General features: G+C 45.9%; 1 protein-coding gene across 5 annotated transcripts in view; it reads left to right on the top strand.

Moving 5' to 3' along the window:
* SPSB4 (splA/ryanodine receptor domain and SOCS box containing 4) overlaps positions 1 to 18,479 on the top strand; it is a 256,317-nt gene that overhangs the window by 16,020 nt on the left and 221,818 nt on the right. The window contains exon 1 of one of the 5 annotated variants that reach the window (XM_063915931.1): positions 2,943 to 3,196. The exons of the other annotated variants lie outside the window; for them this stretch is intronic. The gene's annotated coding sequence lies outside the window, so the exon portion shown is untranslated. Of the gene's footprint in view, positions 1 to 2,942; positions 3,197 to 18,479 lie in introns of those variants that run through there. 5 annotated transcript variants of the gene reach the window in all.

Below are 18,479 nucleotides of genomic sequence, written 5' to 3'. Positions count from 1 at the left end.
AGCCTTTAGCTAGCAATTGTCAAGTATATTCTATAAAATGATAGGATAGATCTAATTGGTTGCTATGGACAACTTTTCCACTTCTCTGCTCTTTAGAAGGTTTGATACATTTCCTCCTGAATCTTTAAATCTCCTACCCAACCAGTGGCGGAAGTCCCGGAGGCAGTGGAGTCGGTTGCCGCCGGGCTCCAGCAGTGAAGGGGGCACCTTCTCCATTGCCTCTGGTTCACATCCATCACTACGCGCCAGTCACTTACAGTGAGCGTGCAGTATATGCTCACTAGCGGCATTTAATTTAGTGTAAATGGAGGCGGTGTTTGCCGGCTGTGTGTCCGCCTCCTGGGCCCTGACAACCCAGCAGCATGGCCCCGTCCCCTGACAACCCAGCAGCATGGCCCCGTCCCCTGACAACCCGGCTGCCCGCTCCAACCCCTGCACTCGGCTCCCTGACTTCCGCTTATGGACGCCCTGGCTGCGTGGATCCCGCGCCAGACACCCCGGCTAGATAGCTCCTGCATGCAGCGGCATGTCCAAGAGTGGCAGCGGTGTCTGCATGAGGAGTAATGGGTGAGTAGAAGGGATTGACAGGGAAGGCTGACAGTGCGGGGACAGAAAGAGAGTATATGTGGCTATGTGTATAGTTGTGATTGTGTGCGCACATATGTATATATGTGGCTGTGTATATGTTATATGTGTGTGTGTGTGTGTGTGTGTGTATGTATATGTGGTTGTTTGTGTATATTATATGTATATATGTGGCTGTGTATATGTATATATGTGGTTGTGTGTGTTTATATATGGCTATGTATATATGTGGCTGTCTATGTATATACCTGTTTGAGCTTGGCTTGTCCAGACCATGGAGATGGGATAGGACAGTGCATATTACTCACCACCAGCACGCTCACAGCTACCATCATCCTCTATTGATTTTGACCGGCATGGACTACGGAAATGGGAGACGGGACATTTTTAGAGTTGTTTCACACAGGGCGGTTTTGGCTGTCCAGCCATAAATCGGACAGCTTTTTACCTTTGTTTTGTTCAAGTGGAAGGAACAACTACATTAGGCCTTCCACCCAATGCATGAACACGGGGTGGCCGCCGTGTTACAGCCGCCTTCACGTATCACTCCCATGTGGCTGCTGCTTCGCACGCTCACAACTTTCAACACGGCAAAAAGCTATTGTGTGTGAAAGCCACTGATCACGGCCAAAAAAACAGGCGGCTTCTTGCCGGCCAGTAAAAACTGCCCTGTGTGAAAAAGCCCTTAAGGAGCCGCTCACTTATTACCAGCTCCGGTTGCTGCACCTAACGTCATACAGGTCAGGGGGGGCACCATCGTCTATTTTGGTAAGGGGGGGGGCACCATCGTCTATTTTGCCTCCGGGCGTCTGGTATGAACTTACGCCCCTGTACCCAACATACTTCCACATCTGTTTGTTTCTGGCATGCTGGAACATATGTAATTAGTCTCAATAATTGTATTATTAAAGTGAGTCCGTAAATCTTCCCAAGGGGTGATTCCTCTGTAGTTAAGTGCTCAAACAGTGTCAACATACATAAAACAGAAGAAAAAAATAGTGCAACACATTCCAACACAAATCATATGCACCTCACTTGTGTGCTTAAATCTAAAGACTAGTGAATACTAGTGACTACGTCCTCCACCTCTTTATATAAAATATGGGGTGGCGTATGGTGGTCACACAGTGGTATAACGTTAACCGCCTTTAAAGGTATCTTCATAACTGACCTTAATCTCTAGATATACACCTTATAAGGAGGATAACACCCAATAGTGCAGATAAACAAATGTGCGTACCCTACTCACAGCATCAAACGTATAATGACTCTTATAAAGGTTTCTTCAGGGTTTTCCTTCCAACCTTGCTCCTTCATCCTTCCTTGAATGGCCGTAGGGGTTAGTATATGCGAATAAAGAAGGGTCTTATCAGTTAAGTTGAAAACCCACAAATTTATTTTAACACAAAACATAAATTAACAAAACATGTGTTCATTATTAAGTTAGTGTCAGATCTATGAGGTTTTGTGTGGTGGATACCAGGGCTGTTTCTAGACAGTTTGGCTCCCACTGAGAGCATTAAAAAAAATGCCCCCCCCCCCCCCCCCCCCCATAGATATTCAAAAATAACCCCCCCCCCCCCCCACCCAATAGACATCGGCGCATGTGCTACCGGTGAGGGGGCATGGCCTTGCTAAAATAATAATCTGTGGTCAGACTTGAAGATTGCTGTTCACAAGAAGAAACCATCCAACATGAAGGAGCTGGAGCAGTTTTGCCTTGAGGAATGGGCAGAAATCCCAGTGGCAAGCTCATAGAGACTTGTCCAAAGCAACTTGCAGCTGTAATTGACGCAAAAGTTGGCTCTACAAAATATTGACTTTAGGGGGGTGAATAGTTATGCACACTGAAGTTTTCTGTTATTTTGTCCTATTTGTTGTTTTTTTTCACTATAAAAAAACAAACATCTTCAAAGTTGTAGCCATGTTCTGTGAATGAAATGATGCAAACCTTCAAACAATCCATCTTAATTCCAGGTAGTGAGGCAACAAAACATGAAAAATGCAAAGGGGGGTGAATACTTTAGCAAGGCACTGTAGCTCAGTGAAGCAACGTTGTTTTAAGGCTGCTTGTCTGTTAAATCCTTATATCCTCCCTGGAGGGCGGTAATTGGAGGACCAAGTCAGATTACCACTGCTAGACCAGGGTTTGGTAAAGCAGAGAACAGCAGCCAATTGGTGTGCAGAGTCAGGTGACCGCTGCTGAGTCTGTGGTTGGGGAATCAGCGGTCAGCTGATTGCAAGTGTCATGGCGACGCCCATGTCTGGGTTTTGGAGGGAACTCTGCAGTGGAGGAAGTAGGACAGAATGCTGGGGAAGTGGAGAGTGTGCAGAGCACTGTGGAGAGCTGGAACTAGAAATAGCATGCCATGCTAGGTTCGCTGTGCAGGGTCTTCACTGCTGAATTCAGAATTCTACAGATTAGCCACCTGTGTGAGTTCTCCTGTGTGAGTAATCAGAAGATGCGGCAGCTAGCAACAAAGACTGCAGCTTGTAAACTTAGCAGACCTCTTAGATAATTAACTCAGCAAAACAGGATATACCTGGTACTGGTGAGCTGCACTAAACCCAGCAAGCAGGACACTCTTGGGATGCAGGACTGATGGCAGAGGTAAGTAAAAAACATGAAAGATAAAGTCAGGATCGTGACACTTAGGCCACCAGGAACATAGAGGATGATGGAAAAAGAATATGACCTGAAGAGGGGTTTGCAGTCCGGACCACTGCCTCTCAGATGATATGCCTCTCCAAGTCCTAGTGGTAGATAACTCCAACAAGGTCCACAGCTACTCCACCTATATGAATTTGCCCATCCAGCTGTGATTTCAGTGTTGGCGGACCCTGCAGCCATTTGCCCATCCAGCTGTGATTTCAGTGTTGGCGGACCCTGTAGCTAGTGGTCAAGCATTCTGTGGGTCGCCAGTACACACTGGCAGATGCACCAGTATGTCTTTCAGATATATCGGCATCGACTGTGCTGCAGGACTGACCTGATATGTCTGTGAATGACGTAGTTCACAGATATATCAGGTGTACACACCACCGATGAACTACAGATATAGGGGCTCATTTATCAATGTGTGATAAAACTCGTTGTGAATGATAAAACTTGTGTATGATAAATGATGCTCCAGCCAATGAGCTCCCAACTGTCATGTGTTCAGCTACTGTCATATGTTTGAAAAATGACAGCTGGGGGCTGATTGGCTGGAGCAACATTTTTCATAGAGGAGTTTTATCCCTCACAATGAGTTTTATCACTCATTGATAAATTGATCACAAACCCTATATTGTACGCCACTCCTCAGCACCTAGGAACCCCTGCTTCTCAGCATTCAAGGACTCCTGCTCCTTAGCACCCCAGGGACCCCTGCTCCTCAGCGCTGACAAATTCCGGCTTCTCAGTTCAACTCAAGTATTTAGGCGATGTCTAACAAGCTATGCATTGACTGAGCCTAGGGTTATTACCCAAGTTGCAAGTGCCAAATACAAATCTAGGAAAATGTCTCTGAATATTAAAGGTTATGTCAGTCAGTGTTATTATGAATCACTAACAAACTCCCGGGGTAATTCAGATCTGGTTGAAGTTGATTTGTTCGCAGCATAGTACCGATTATCTATACTTTGCGCGTGTGCAGGATCCATACTGTGCATGCGCGAATGGGTCCTGCGATGTCGGAAGCAGTCCAGCATCAGACTGTCAGTGATTGACAGTCTGATGCCGATTGGGGGTGGTGACGGCTTCCATTCAGAGGACGGAGATTTTCAGGTCTCTAGGTAGGACATGTGGTGGCCAGGTTGTGTGACCCCCATGGGTCACGCAGCCGGCCGATGGTGCCGGGGAAGATCCGACCAGCCTGGTGGTGTCCCACGCCCTGGACTTGAACCTTTAGAATGTTAGCAACCTACCCGATCAGGTTACTTGGACGTGTTGGGTAGGACCATACTTTTGTCCAAAGTGATGCAAAGAACCATCACCTTTACTTGAAGCTAAATTGCTACGTTTCTTATGATTCTGATTGGTAATGATATATACTAGTGTGCATTATTTCTGGAATGCACAGTGAATGTTCTATTTTTATGGAGCAGTTAGACAACATTCATTTGCCAATTAAATGTTGACTTGGACCTGTCACCAGATCTTCTAGCATTTATTGTGTACTACGTAATGGTCCTGGACATCTGATATCTGGTCCTGGAATCATATCCAGGCAGTTAGATAGAGTACTAATACTGGTCCCCTTTAAACAGGCTGGAGATAACCTACCTTGTAGAGAATATAATGTGCTAAATAAAATGTTCTCTACCTGGTGAACGCTGTTCTGGGAACACATTTTATGTTGCTTACTGTAAAGCGCACAAGACATTATGTCATTCTGTAGTAAACAAAGCTTTAGTAAACCAAATAAAAGATTGACGTTAATTATCCAGTTTCAAGTACAAAGGCACTTCCTAATTCCTGTATAACAAACAGACTGATATTGTTCTAATGTCATTGTCAATAACAGAGATAAAGTAAACTGTTACAGTAAAATGTTAGTAAAAAAAATAAATCCACTGATAAAGCATTATTAAGGGGTCTATTTACTAAGCTTTGGATGGAGATAAAGGGGGTAATTCAGAGTTGATTGCAGCAGCAAGTTTGTTAGCAGTTGGGCAAAACCATGTGCACTGCAGGGGGGGTAGATATAACATTTGCAGAGAGAGTTAAATTTGTGTGGGTTATTTTGTTTCTGTGCAGGGTAAATACTTGCTGCTTTATTTTCACACTGCAATTTAGATTTCAGTTTGAACACACCCCACCCAAATCTAACTCTCTGTGCACACATTATATCTGCCCCCCCTGCAGTGCACATGGTTTTGCCCAACTGCTAACAAATTTGCCATACCTCCCAACTTTTGTGGCCGTCAAGGAGGGACATCGGCGCGGCGTAGCCGCGCCCATCGGAAAAAAGGGGGCATGGCCTTTGGGAAGGGGGCGTGGCTTCACAGGAGGCAGATGAGAAAAAATCCCTGATAACTGACCTGTTTTCACAGCCACGATCATGAAAACACACGTAACCTGTGTGTTTTCACACAAAAAATGATTATTATTTTTTTGCACTGCAAAAATGGGGGTTAATTTAATTAACAAAACAAATTGCTTATTAAATTCCCCCTAAAACTAATAAAAAAAAAATAAAAGTATGTTTTTTTAAATAATTCTTTATTTTGTGCAGTCAGTCAGAAAACCCTCCATAAAGATATACATACAGAAGAAGGCAATTAGAGCAAATGTCAAATGTGGAAAATAATGTATTTTAATGATTTTAGATTCCAGTTTTGCACAGTGCGATGAGAGACAATATATGCCACACAACAGAGCCCCTATTTCATAATATGCCACACATTAGTGTCCCCATTTCATGATATGCAACCCAGTAGTGCCCCCATTTCATAATTTGTCACAGTAGTGCCCCCATTTCATAATATGCCACACAGTAGTGCCCTCAACTAATAATATTCCTCATAACACTCACTCCAATTCCTAACATATCATGTAGTAATGTACCAGTTGATAATATGCCTCACTATAATGCCCCCAATTGATGTTGTACCACATTAATGTCCCCAACTCAGTCATGCCCCATTATATGTTAGCCTTAAAGCCCCCTCAGTCATGCCCTTTTAAATGCCATCCACAGAGCCCACTCAGTCATGTCCCTATATATGCCAGCCTCAGAACTAACTCAGTTAAGCTCCTTTATAAGCTCAGAGCCCCCTCCCCCCACCCTCCCACCGCCCCATGCCTTACATTTACCACTGAAGTGTTCTTCTCCAAGGACCATTGCTCTGTTCGGCAGTGTCTGTATCTTTCTGCCTGGGTCTTGTGAGCCCATCCACGGCCTCCTCACACCACTGACTCCAGTCACACTCGCGGAGGACTCATGTGATGGGCTTGTGGCTCACCAGCAGGGAGGGCCAGCCCAGCATTGAAGTTGCTGGAACGCGCAAACTGGCATACACACCTTTTGGACTCCGGACGCAGCTGCATGGAGCAATTCTGATGGGGATGGGGGGTATGTCTGTAAGGGTTGGGCTTAAAGGTTCTATTAAAATTAGCTTCATCTGTCACGCTCGGCTTGAGTTGAGGATCTGACGACTGACAATTGACTGAGGGAGCAGCTTTCGGCAAAGGAAGGAAACGAGATGGCTGAATGTAGTTCTTATTCATGGATTGAGGACTTAGGCCAGAAGATGTAGAGGGGTATTCAATAAAGACAATGAACGAGAACGATACACTGAAGAAAGGTTAATACAGCTTTAGTGAGACCACAATCATACACAACGACTAGGAGATAAGTCTGAGTGAATTCTGAAAGACAAAATGTTCGTGACTTATAAACAATGCTGAAGAATACTGAATGAAGAAGTGACGTGTGATTTGTTAATGATGCTGAAGAACTCAATGAAGAGATGATTTGTGATTTTTAAACGATGCTGAGGAACACTGAATGAAGAGATGACTTGTGATTTGTAAACAATTCTGAAGAACACTGAATGAAGAGATGACTTGAAAAACAATGGATCGCTGTGAGCACTGTCAGCAAACGGAAACCCTCTACCAGATAGAGGACCCAGCGGTTAAACCCGAAGAGCAGGTGGACTGGGAGCAAAGGACTGCAATAACACAACTGACCACCGGATGGACACAACAGAACCAGGATACCAGGGGTTTAACTTGGGAGCACAGAGCTTGAGCACCTTACAGCGGCAAGTAACTTGAAGCACTGGCACCATGACTAAGCATCAACCCCCTTTTTAGGGAAGACTGCATCAGATTGGCTGGATTCGAACTGGGATATCTATTGGCTTGGCTTGGTCTCCAACATGGCAGCTCCTGCACAGAGGACACATGTGAAACCAGCACATAGCCACTACCTCAGGCCTCAGCCTCCCAGACTCCGCACTACAGCAACAAAACACCTGGAAACAGACACCTCCGGCTGCCATGCTCCGCTCCCCAGGGCCCGGACCCCGGCCTCCAGACACCCGGCAGCCGCACCGGAGGACCTCGATGCCGCAGCTCCTATCCGCCGTAGCCACACCAGCCAGCTAACAGGAAGGCCGCAGGGACCAGAACCGGAGGTAAGACTCCGGATACTGACATCATCAAGTTATCCAGAATTCTGCTAAGACCAGAGGATTTACATCTCCCCTCCCATGAGTAGGAAAAAGGAGGAAGGCTTTAGCCTGACTGTCCTAAACCTCCACCATTTCCTAATAATTACAGCTTCAAGTGTGTGTGTAGATGAACTGTGTGTACTGTAAACAGGGGCTGGCTGGCAACTTTTATCCTGGGGGCAAGTCCAGAGCGCTGGCCCATAAGTAATGGCGCCATCTTAAATGGAGGGTTTTTTGTTTAAAAAATATTTATTAATAAAAAAAAATTAGGCCTGATGTAAATTATCCCAAAGATACTTTATTATAAATTTGTCAGTGCGGCTGCGGCTTCAGCAGAGCTGTGTAGTGCAGGGGTGGCCAACCAGTCAGTGGCAAAGAGCCAGAAAAGATCTGTAGTCAAGCCATATCATGCACACGCCAAAGGCGCGTGAGCAAAAATGGGGGTGTGGCATAGTTGTCACAAAGCCACACCCCATTTTTATGCGCACAACTTTTGGTTTGACGTTTGTAGGAGTATTACCTAGTCATAACCCCATTTTTAGTTATGTTGTACAGTGCCACATACAAATAAAGCCCCTGTACAGTGCAACATACATATAAAAACACCAAAAAATGGGTGCCTCCACAGTGCCAAATACATATATGTCCCCACAGTGCCAGATACATATATGTCCCCACAGTGCCAGATACATATATGTCCCCACAGTGCCAGATACATATATCCTCCACAGTGCCAGATACATATATTCCTCCACAGTGCCACATACATATATGCCCCCACAGTGCCAAATACATATATGTCCCCATAGTGTCAGATATGCCCCCACTGCCAGATACACATCTCCCCAGTGCCAGATATGCCCCCAGTGTAAGATACACATGTCCCCACAGTGCCAGATATGCCCCCAGTGCCAAATACACATGTCCACCCCGTGCAAGATATGCCCACAGTGCCAGATATGCCCACAGTGCCAGATACACATGTCCCCCCAGTGCCAGATATGCCCCCAGTGCCAAATATGCCCCCAGTGCCAGATATGCCCCCACTGCTAGCTACACGTCTCCCCAGTGCCAGCTATGCCCCCAGTGCCAGGAAAACATGACCCCCAGTGCCAGATATGCCCCCGGCACCAGATACACGTCCCCCTAGTGCCAGATATGCCCCCAGTGTAAGATACACATGTCCCCACACTGCGCCCTCCCCCCCAAGTGCTGCTCACCGCCGCGCTGCTGCTCTGCTCAGTGTGCTGCTTGTGAGGGGAGTTGAGCGCAGCCTACACCTCTCCTGCCCATCAGTCTCCACTCTCCGGTGGCGTTGATTCTCTCTAATTAGGCGCTGGTCCGTGAGCCAATCGAGTTCGCGGACCGGCAGCTAAGACTCCTGATTGGCTGCCGGCCCACGAGCTCTGATTGTCTCATGCGCCGGCCACTGCAGACTAGGGCAGCGGAAGGCGCCGCTGGAGCTTACGAGCCGCATGCGGAGATAGAAAGAGCTGCATGCGGCTCGAGAGACGTGGGTTGGCCACCGCTGGTGTAGTGGAAGGTGGCGGCAGGCCCGTAGCCCTTGGCAGTAGTGTGGCCCAGGGGGCACATGGCATCCTGCCCCCCGGGCCAGCCCGCCTCTGACTGTAAATGAAAGGAGGACTGGAGATACAAAGAGAAATGTGAAAGGTTCAAAAAGTTTAAACGAATTACAATATCCCTGTTTATTTTCTAACTTTGTATATCATGTCTGAACATACTGACTTCCTAGGATGTTTACTAATGTTTGTTCTTAAAACCTTCATGGAAATATTGCCACATGGTGCATAATTTGCTCTACTAAATACATGCTTCCAGAATATTAGTCCATCTATACATTACTAGCTGCTCTACCAGTTCTTCGCACGGGAGTTTCTGACTTTCAAGGTTGCAAATATAAATGAGTGTAAAAAATTTGGTAAATCTATAGAGATGTAAATTTGACACGTCTTCATGTAAGTAAATATTAATCTATGGTTCTTGGCGTTACCCGAGGAGCACCCATAGCAGATACGGTAAAAAGTGACAGGACCATTTTTGTTGTTTATTAAATTCTACACACTGTAGGTGCAATCCCAATTTTGATGCGATTGTCCGTTTGGGCGTTATCATTCACGCAACGCAAGACACGCATCATGTCAACCCCCTTTTCATACCCTTAGGGGAGGTTTGTTACATTTCTAATTACGTAATTTTCCTATTTCCCACCTGAAGAATACCTATGTTAAATTTCAGCCTCCTAACATATCGGGAAGTAAAAGAATTAGTGATGAGTGAGTGATGTTTTTCGCATATATATATATATATATATATATATATATATATAAGATCAATTATTCTGCTTTCCAGATGCTCAGTTTAATAACTTTTAATATAAATAGCAATTATTGGGACAGTCTATGTGCTAGGGGTTGTCTGGTTTATCCTCTGATGTTTGAAATCGTTAGGTATAAAAGTTTGGAATTAGCAAAATATGTTCTACTAATATGAAAGGAGAGCTAGGCAAGAAGCAACTGTTGATAAACAGCCCTCCAGAGATCAGAGTCTGGATGAGCTTCGTGTCCTGATAAAGACGTTTTATCTTCCATGTAGAGAAACAGATGGATCCTAGTGGTATAGAGGCAGACGATTTTGGTCATCAGGAACTATAGAACACAAACTGTATACACAATAGAATATTGTACAGTAAGGCTGTTTCTTTTGTTGCTCATCTGTCTTGTTTGTGAACATAACACCTATATGTGCTTGTTGAACATCTCATTGCAAAGCTTCTATGACAGCCTCTACTTTCTGGGAAGGTTTTCCAAAGTCAGGCCTGGACAAAATGAAGGATCTACATGTGTGTCATACATTTAGGGGGAAATGTACAAAAAGGAGAATTTTACCAAAATCTCTCACTTTCTGATTCTCACGCCCTATTATACTGTATTTCCCCCTTAGCATCTATACGCCTTTCAATACTACCTCTTATTCGCATTGCAGAAGCAACAAAACACTTCTCACTGTAACTGGGCTACGAGTTTAACCGCACAGGAATATACACAGGTACAAAGTCACAGATGCAGCACAACGGCACTCAGGGTGAGAATAAGCAGCAGCTGCTCGCATCGAAGCTCTTCTTACACAGATTCAGTCTCGTTCGCACACAGATTATACAAATATCGCATGTCAATGTAGTTTTGTTGCTCCCAGTTGATTTAGTTATATTCACATTGTGTGCGACAAAGATGCTTGGTGCAGCCAAGTCACCCGGGACCTGGTGCGATGAGAGTATGTGTATTAGGACACATCTGTAAGCTAATAAATCAGAAAAATCAGTGCTGCCACTTCTTTTTTGGAAGCTATGGACCTGATTTAGTATGGATCGCAAAATCTTTTTCTAATGGGCAAAACCATGGGGGTAATTCAGACCTGGGGGTATATTTACTAATATTCGTGTTTGAGTCAATTTGTGTTGTGTTTAAACTCATTTTTTATCGGGTGCATTTTACTGCAACTTTTTGAATCCTGATACGGTAATTTACTAAGCTCCCGAGTTTGCCATATTCGTGTTTTCCGATGTCGATGTGATTCGTAATGTCAGGCAGTGTTTTACTGGAGTGATTAGTAAAACACTGCCTGACAAAACACAATGAATCCCGGCCGGATCTGTGAGATCCGTGCAGGGCTTCATTGTGTACCTTAAAAAAAGTGTTTAAAGTGTTACAAATTCTGAAAAAAATTGCGTGGGGTCCCCCCTCCTAAGCATAACCAGCCTCGGGCTCTTTGAGCCGGTCCTGGTTGTAAAAAAATGGGGGGGAAATTGACAGGGGTTCCCCCATATTTTAACAACCAGCACCGGGCTCTGCGCCTGGTCCTGGTGCTCCACTAGTCAGAGAGATAATGCCACAGCCGGGGGACAGTTTTATATTGGTCCCTGCGGCCGTGGCATTACCCCCCCCCCCCAACTAGTCACCCCTGGCCGGGGTACCCTGGAGGAATGGGGACCCCTTAAATCAATGGGTCCCCCCGTCCAGCCACCCAAGGGCCAGGGGTGAAGCCCGAGGCTGTCCCCCCCCATTCAAGGGCGGCGGATGGGAGGCTGATAGCCTTTTGTGTAAAAAAAAAAAGAATATTGTTTTTTGTAGCAGAATTACAAGTCCCAGCAAGCCTCCCCCACAAGCTGGTACTTGGAGAACCACAAGTACCAGCATGCGGGGGGGGAACGGGCCCGCTGGTACCTGTAGTTCTACTACAAAAAAAACCAAATAAAAACAAAACACACACACCGTGATAGTACAATTTTATTAAACATACATGCACACTTACATACATACATACTTACCTATGTTGACACGAAGCAGTCGGTCCACTTGTCCAGTAGAATCCCGGGATACCTGTAAATAAAATTATACTTACAAAAAATCCGGGGTAGATCGGTCCTCTTCTTATAAATTATAATCCAGGGACTTGGTAAAATAAAAAAAACGGATTACCCGAACCACGCACTGAAAGGGGATCCATGTTTACACATGGATCCCCTTTCCCGACTGGCGGAACCCCCTGTGACTGCTGTCAAAGAGGGTCCCTTCAGCCAATAAGGGAGCGGGTATATAGTCTATATATAGTAGAAAACATAGTACATATCGCACCATGGGGGTCATTCCGAGTTGTTCGCTCGTTATTTTTTTGTCGCAACGGAGCGAATAGTCGCTAATGCGCATGCGCAATGTCCGCAGTGCGACTGCGCAAAGTAAATTTGCTATGCAGTTAGGAATTTTACTCACGCCATTACGAGGTTTTTTCTTCGTTCTGGTGATCGTAATGTGATTGACAGGAAGTGGGTGTTTCTGGGCGGAAACAGGCCGTTTTATGGGAGTGTGTGAAAAAACGCTACCGTTTCTGGGAAAAACGCGGGAGTGGCTGGAGAAACGGAGGAGTGTCTGGGCGAACGCTGGGTGTGTTTGTGACGTCAAACCAGGAACGACAAGCACTGAACTGATCGCAGATGCCGAGTAAGTGTGGAGCTACTCAGAAACTGCTAAGAAGTGTCTATTCGCAATTCTGCTAATCTTTCGTTCGCAATTTTAATATGCTAAGATTCACTCCCAGTAGGCGGCGGCTTAGCGTGTGCAAAGCTGCTAAAGCAGCTTGCGAGCGAACAACTCAGAATGACCCCCCATGTGTATACAGCTTCCGATGCCGATGCACACTCTTGTGAGGTTGGTATCGCTAGAAAAGTAGACTGTGCAGGTAGGTCAATTTTGACTAGAAAGTGTACAGTCTAGTTTCTAGTATAGTCAAAATCGGCCATATTTACATGCAATATATGAGCCAAAGGTACATTGGGCATTATACACAGGTGCAGCAGTAAAAACTCCTGGAAATTTGGTGAGTTTTGATCAGAGATGTGCGGAAAAGTTACCCAGATGAAGCACTGCCACCTGCCATAGACTTTTTACTCCAGAGTTTTGGCCATAAAAATGATTAGAATAATGCAAAGAAGATAATTCAAACATATTCTTTGTATTTTTCATATACTTTATACAGTCAAAACTCTGGCACAAACGTTAGTATGACAGGAATGGCTCTGCCTCACCCCACCGCACGTCACTGGTCAAAATAGTATGTAGTCAAAATTGTCCATAGCCAAAATTGTACCGTGTGTATAGTCAATATCGGTGGTTCTGGGCTTCAGGGAGTTAAAGGGAAATCGCAAAGTCAAAATCGGTCTTTAGGCAGAATCGCACTGTGTGTATGCGCCTTTACTGTCCAGCATACCTCAAGGTGCAAACCTACCCTCTACATTGGGAGATGACTTTGTAACTTACGTCACATCAAAGTCTAACATCCTTCCACTTTAGTTTTGACCCTTTCAGTACAAAAAACTTGAGATTTTCATTTATTATAATGCTTGAGTTTACACATGTATAATGAGGAGGCATCCAGACTGCAGTTTTAACATGCAGGTGTACAAAGGGTCCTATTAGAGGTACAGACTGAGAGCTGAAGACCACTAGCTCTGAGTTAGTGCAGTATTCATGTCCTTTAATGAACTTTCATGCTGCCATCTTGTTCTATAATCCCATGCGCTGTGAGCCATTTGGCTGTCCACATTTGATGACTTTCAGGTGCTTGTATCACATGCAAGCACCCCCCCCCCCCCCACAAAAAAAAAAAAAACATAAAAAAAAACAACCTGTGTGACCAGCAGAAAACTACGAAGCTATATGCTGTGTATTTGGGTTGGGTATGAAATGCCTTCGGCCAGGAGACCAACAGCGGCATCCCGACAATGGGCTGGATCCCCGGCGTAGTACTTACCCGCCCCACTGTCTGGACGATCAGGATCCCAACGGTTGGGATTCTCTGACGACGGTGTCCTGACCCCTTTAGGGATTCCGGTGTCGGCATTCTGTCATGTGTCGGGATTCCAGCACCGGTATATAGTGCGCCTGAATCCCAAACATCGGGATTGTAACAGCATCCCTGTGTAGTTAAGTCATGATGCTAATCCAGTGGTACCCAAACTGACTTGAATCACGGCACCGTAGGGTAGCAGCATTATTTTCACGCCACCTTGAGGCCAAAAGTTTCTTATTGATAAATTTGGAAAAACATAACATTTTGTAAACTGTCTACCTGTCGTCCTTAGGATCAGTTATGTGCTGGTGTAGAGTTGTGCTTCTGATTGCCCACATATTTTATTACTGCCAGCTACCAGCACTGGTTTTGCCTATCACTTTGACCATAAATAATTGATTTGGTCCTGGACCACCAACCCATGGCACCCCTACAAGAGCCCCGCGACACCCCAGGGTGCCTAGGCACACAGTTTGGGAAATACTGTGCTAATCAGCAGTTCTAGTTTGTTATGCATCCTTCTATGCACCTGAGAAATAATACATAAACTGATCAGCAGCAGAAAGAGGCCATACAGATGGTAATCACTGTGCATTGTGTAACAAGAGACTTTCTTGCCCTGTGTTATTCTAATATTATACCACATCATTTATATACTTATGGGTAGGCATTTCTTGAATATAAATAATTTAATTTTCAATCCCCAAGCAAAGAATTTTGTGCACACCCAATACTGGCACAATTACATTGATTTAAACTTAAAGTTGCAATAATTTAAAGGATAAAACTAACCTTACTCTATGCTATAAATTTCAGGGCTAAGCGGCCAGAATTGCACCACTTCTTGCAACACGCAGGCTACATGGGCCATAACATTATCTAGCAATATGATGCTATATACCATTATTCTACTTCTTTTTATCCTGGAATCTTATGCATTATGCAGCTCCAACCACAAGACATAGCTCCAAAATAAGATCTAAGGGGGGAATTAATTTAGCAACTGTAAATTACTATGGCTAATTAATGCCCAGGGATTATTCAATTGACGCTTATAGCCGGCACTATTGGGGATTGTTTTATTCACCAATATCTGACCCATTTTCGTGGCCTCAAAAACACATGGATCATGCGTGTTTTTGCATGAAAATGGGTAAATGTTCGCACTAAAAAAGGTCTGCAATTGAATTGGCCAATGAATTGGGGGGAAAAAATGCGGTAAAGCCTGTTTTTAGAGCACAAAAATGTTTCGGGCACAATTGAATTCTCCCATAGTATGGTACATGTGCACTTGTTGAATGATTCAAAGTCAAGACAATCTTCAAGTACTTCACTATATCTTCCTCTTTCATTTTTACACACACGCTTCATAGCACTACCTCTGTACGGGATGGTATCGGGATCTCAGCGCTTGAGATGCCAGCGGTCAGAAGACCGAAGTGGCACCCCGACGCACAGAATTCTGACACCTGCTAGATTAGTATAATAACCTTCCCCCTCTACCCCCCTAACCCTCCCCCACCTGCAGCCTAACTCTCCCCCACCTGCAGCCTAACCCTCCCTCCCCGCAGCCTAACCTAACTCCTCCTCCTTAGTGCCTAACCTCACAGTGGCCTTACCCTAGCCTTCCCCACCCCCACAGCATAACCCTTCCCCAACCCCCCCTCCCAACACCTTTCACCGCAGCCCAACACTAACCAGGATCAGGAAAGGATTCCGGCGCCAGCATTGTGATCGATCTCTGGATCCCGATGTCGGTCTTCTGACTAGTGATGTGATTCCAGCATTGGTATTCTCAAAATGAGGACTTGTTTATGTTTACTCCTGGCCTTCTGTTACATGTTCTGTGAAGTTCTTTCCTCGGTATCCGGTTGATAGATAGACAGTGTCTAATTAGACAGTCAATAGATAGACACCATATGTTAGACAGACATTAGGTCGACATGGTCAAAAGGTCGACATGGAAAAGGTAGACAGTACAAAAGGTCGACAGGGTCAAAAGGACGACATGAAAATGGTCGACACAAAAAAGGAAGACACAATGTTTTTTGCATTTTTGAGGATTGTGTGGATAGTTTTGCCATCTGGGACCACCAGTTGTAGAAAGGCCAGGGCCGGCTCCAGGCCTACTAGCACCCTGAGCGAAAACATGTAAAAGCGCCCCCCCCCCCTCCCCTTATGCGCGTGCCGAAGGCGCGCACGCTCCAGGGAAAGTGGGCGTGGCCTCATAACTTCATATTATTAGACTATAAATAAATATGTTTTCACACCCCCTCTACGCACACAATTAGCAGCCTTACACATAACAGCCACAGTAGTGTTCCTTACACACAATGTCTCCAGTATAGTGTCAGATACACATAATGTCTCCAGTATAGTGCCAGATACACAATGTGCAGTGCCAGATAGACATGATATGCCCCCCAGCAGTGCCAGCTACACACAATATGCCCCCCAGCAGTGCCAGCTACACGATAGTGTTCACTTTTTAGGGCAGGGAGGGCACATTTTTAAGTTTAGGAGGGCAAAATGATGTACATACTGTAATGCTTGGTGCTCATCTACCTACATGGTAAAGCATGGACAGTGCGCGCCGAAGGCGCGCAGCAAAAATTTAGGAGTGTTGCTTCGTGGGGAAGGTGCGTGGCCACATAATAGTGGCAATTCGCATTACACCACACAGTAGTGCAGTTAATACACACTGCACCAGGTAGAACCTCCTAGACACTTTGCGCCAGGCAGAGCACGTTAGACACTTTGCGCCAGGCAGAGCACGTTAGACACTTTGCGCCAGGCAGAGCACGTTAGACACTTTGCGCCAGGCAGAGCACGTTAGACACTTTGCGCCAGGCAGAGCACGTTAGACACATTGCCTAGCCACAGACGCCTAGCGGGAACACTACATGATATGCTCCCCAGCCGTGCCAGCTACACATGACATGCCCCCCAGCAGTGCCAGCAACACATGACATGCCCCCCAGCAATGCCAGATACATAAATGGCCACAGAGTGCCAGATATGTCCCTACATAAATGCCCCTACAGTGCCAGATACAGAAATGCCCCCACAGTGCCAGATACAGAAAAGCCCCCACAGTGCTAGATAAATGCCTCCACAGTGCCAGATAAATGCCCCCACAGTGCCAGATAAATGACCCCACAGTGCCAGATAAATGACCCCACAGTGCCAGATAAATGACCCCACAGTGCCAGATAAATGACCCCACAGTGCCAGATATGACCCCACAGTGCCAGATATGACCCCACAGTGCTACATAAATGCCCCCACAGTGCCAGATATGACCCCACAGTGCCAGATAAATGCCTCCACAGTGCCAGATATGCCCCCAACAGTGCCAGCAACACATGACATGCCCCCCAGCAATGCCAGATACATAAATGGCCACACAGTGCCAGATATGTCCCTACATAAATGCCCCTACAGTGCCAGATACAGAAATGCCCCCACAGTGCCAGATAAATGCCCCCACAGTGCCAGATAAATGACCCCACAGTGCCAGATATGACCCCACAGTGCCAGATATGACCCCACAGTGCTACATAAATGCCCCCACAGTGCTACATAAATGCCCCCACAGTGCCAGATATGCCCCCACAGTGCCAGATAAATGCCCCCAGTGCCAGATAAATGTCCCCACAGTGCCAGATAAATGCCCCCACACAGTGCTACATAAATGCCCCCACAGTGCCAGATATGACCCCACAGTGCCAGATAAATGCCCCCACAGTGCCAGATATACCCCCAGCAGTGCCAGCAATACATGACATGCCCCCCAGCAATGCCAGATACATAAATGGCCACACAGTGCCAGATATGTCCCTACATAAATGCCCCTACAGTGCCAGATACAGAAATGCCCCCACAGTGCCAGATAAATGACCCCACAGTGCTACATAAATGCCCCCACAGTGCCAGATATGCCCCCACAGTGCCAGATATGCGCCCCCAGTGCCAGATAAATGTCCCCACAGTGCCAGATAAATGTCCCCACAGTGCCAGATAAATGCCCCCACAGTGCCAGATATGCCCCCACAGTGCCAGATAAATGTCCCCACAGTGCCAGATAAATGTCCCCACAGTGCCATATAAATGACCCCACAGTGCTACATAAATGCCCCCACAGTGCCAGATATGACCCCACAGTGCCAGATAAATGCCCCCAGTGCCAGATAAATGTCCCCACAGTGCCAGATAAATGTCCCCACAGTGCCAGATAAATGTCCCCACAGTGCCAGATAAATGTCCCCACAGTGCCAGATAAATGCCCCCACAGTGCCAGATTAATGCCCCCACAGTGCCAGATATGCCCCCACAGTGCCAGATAAATGCCCCCAGTGCCAGATAAA

This window comes from Pseudophryne corroboree, chromosome 4, assembly GCF_028390025.1.
Source record: "Pseudophryne corroboree isolate aPseCor3 chromosome 4, aPseCor3.hap2, whole genome shotgun sequence".
Taxonomy (NCBI): Eukaryota; Metazoa; Chordata; class Amphibia; order Anura; family Myobatrachidae; genus Pseudophryne; species Pseudophryne corroboree.
Note: the sequence above shows the minus strand (reverse complement) of the source record. Positions and strands in the feature narration are given on the sequence as shown.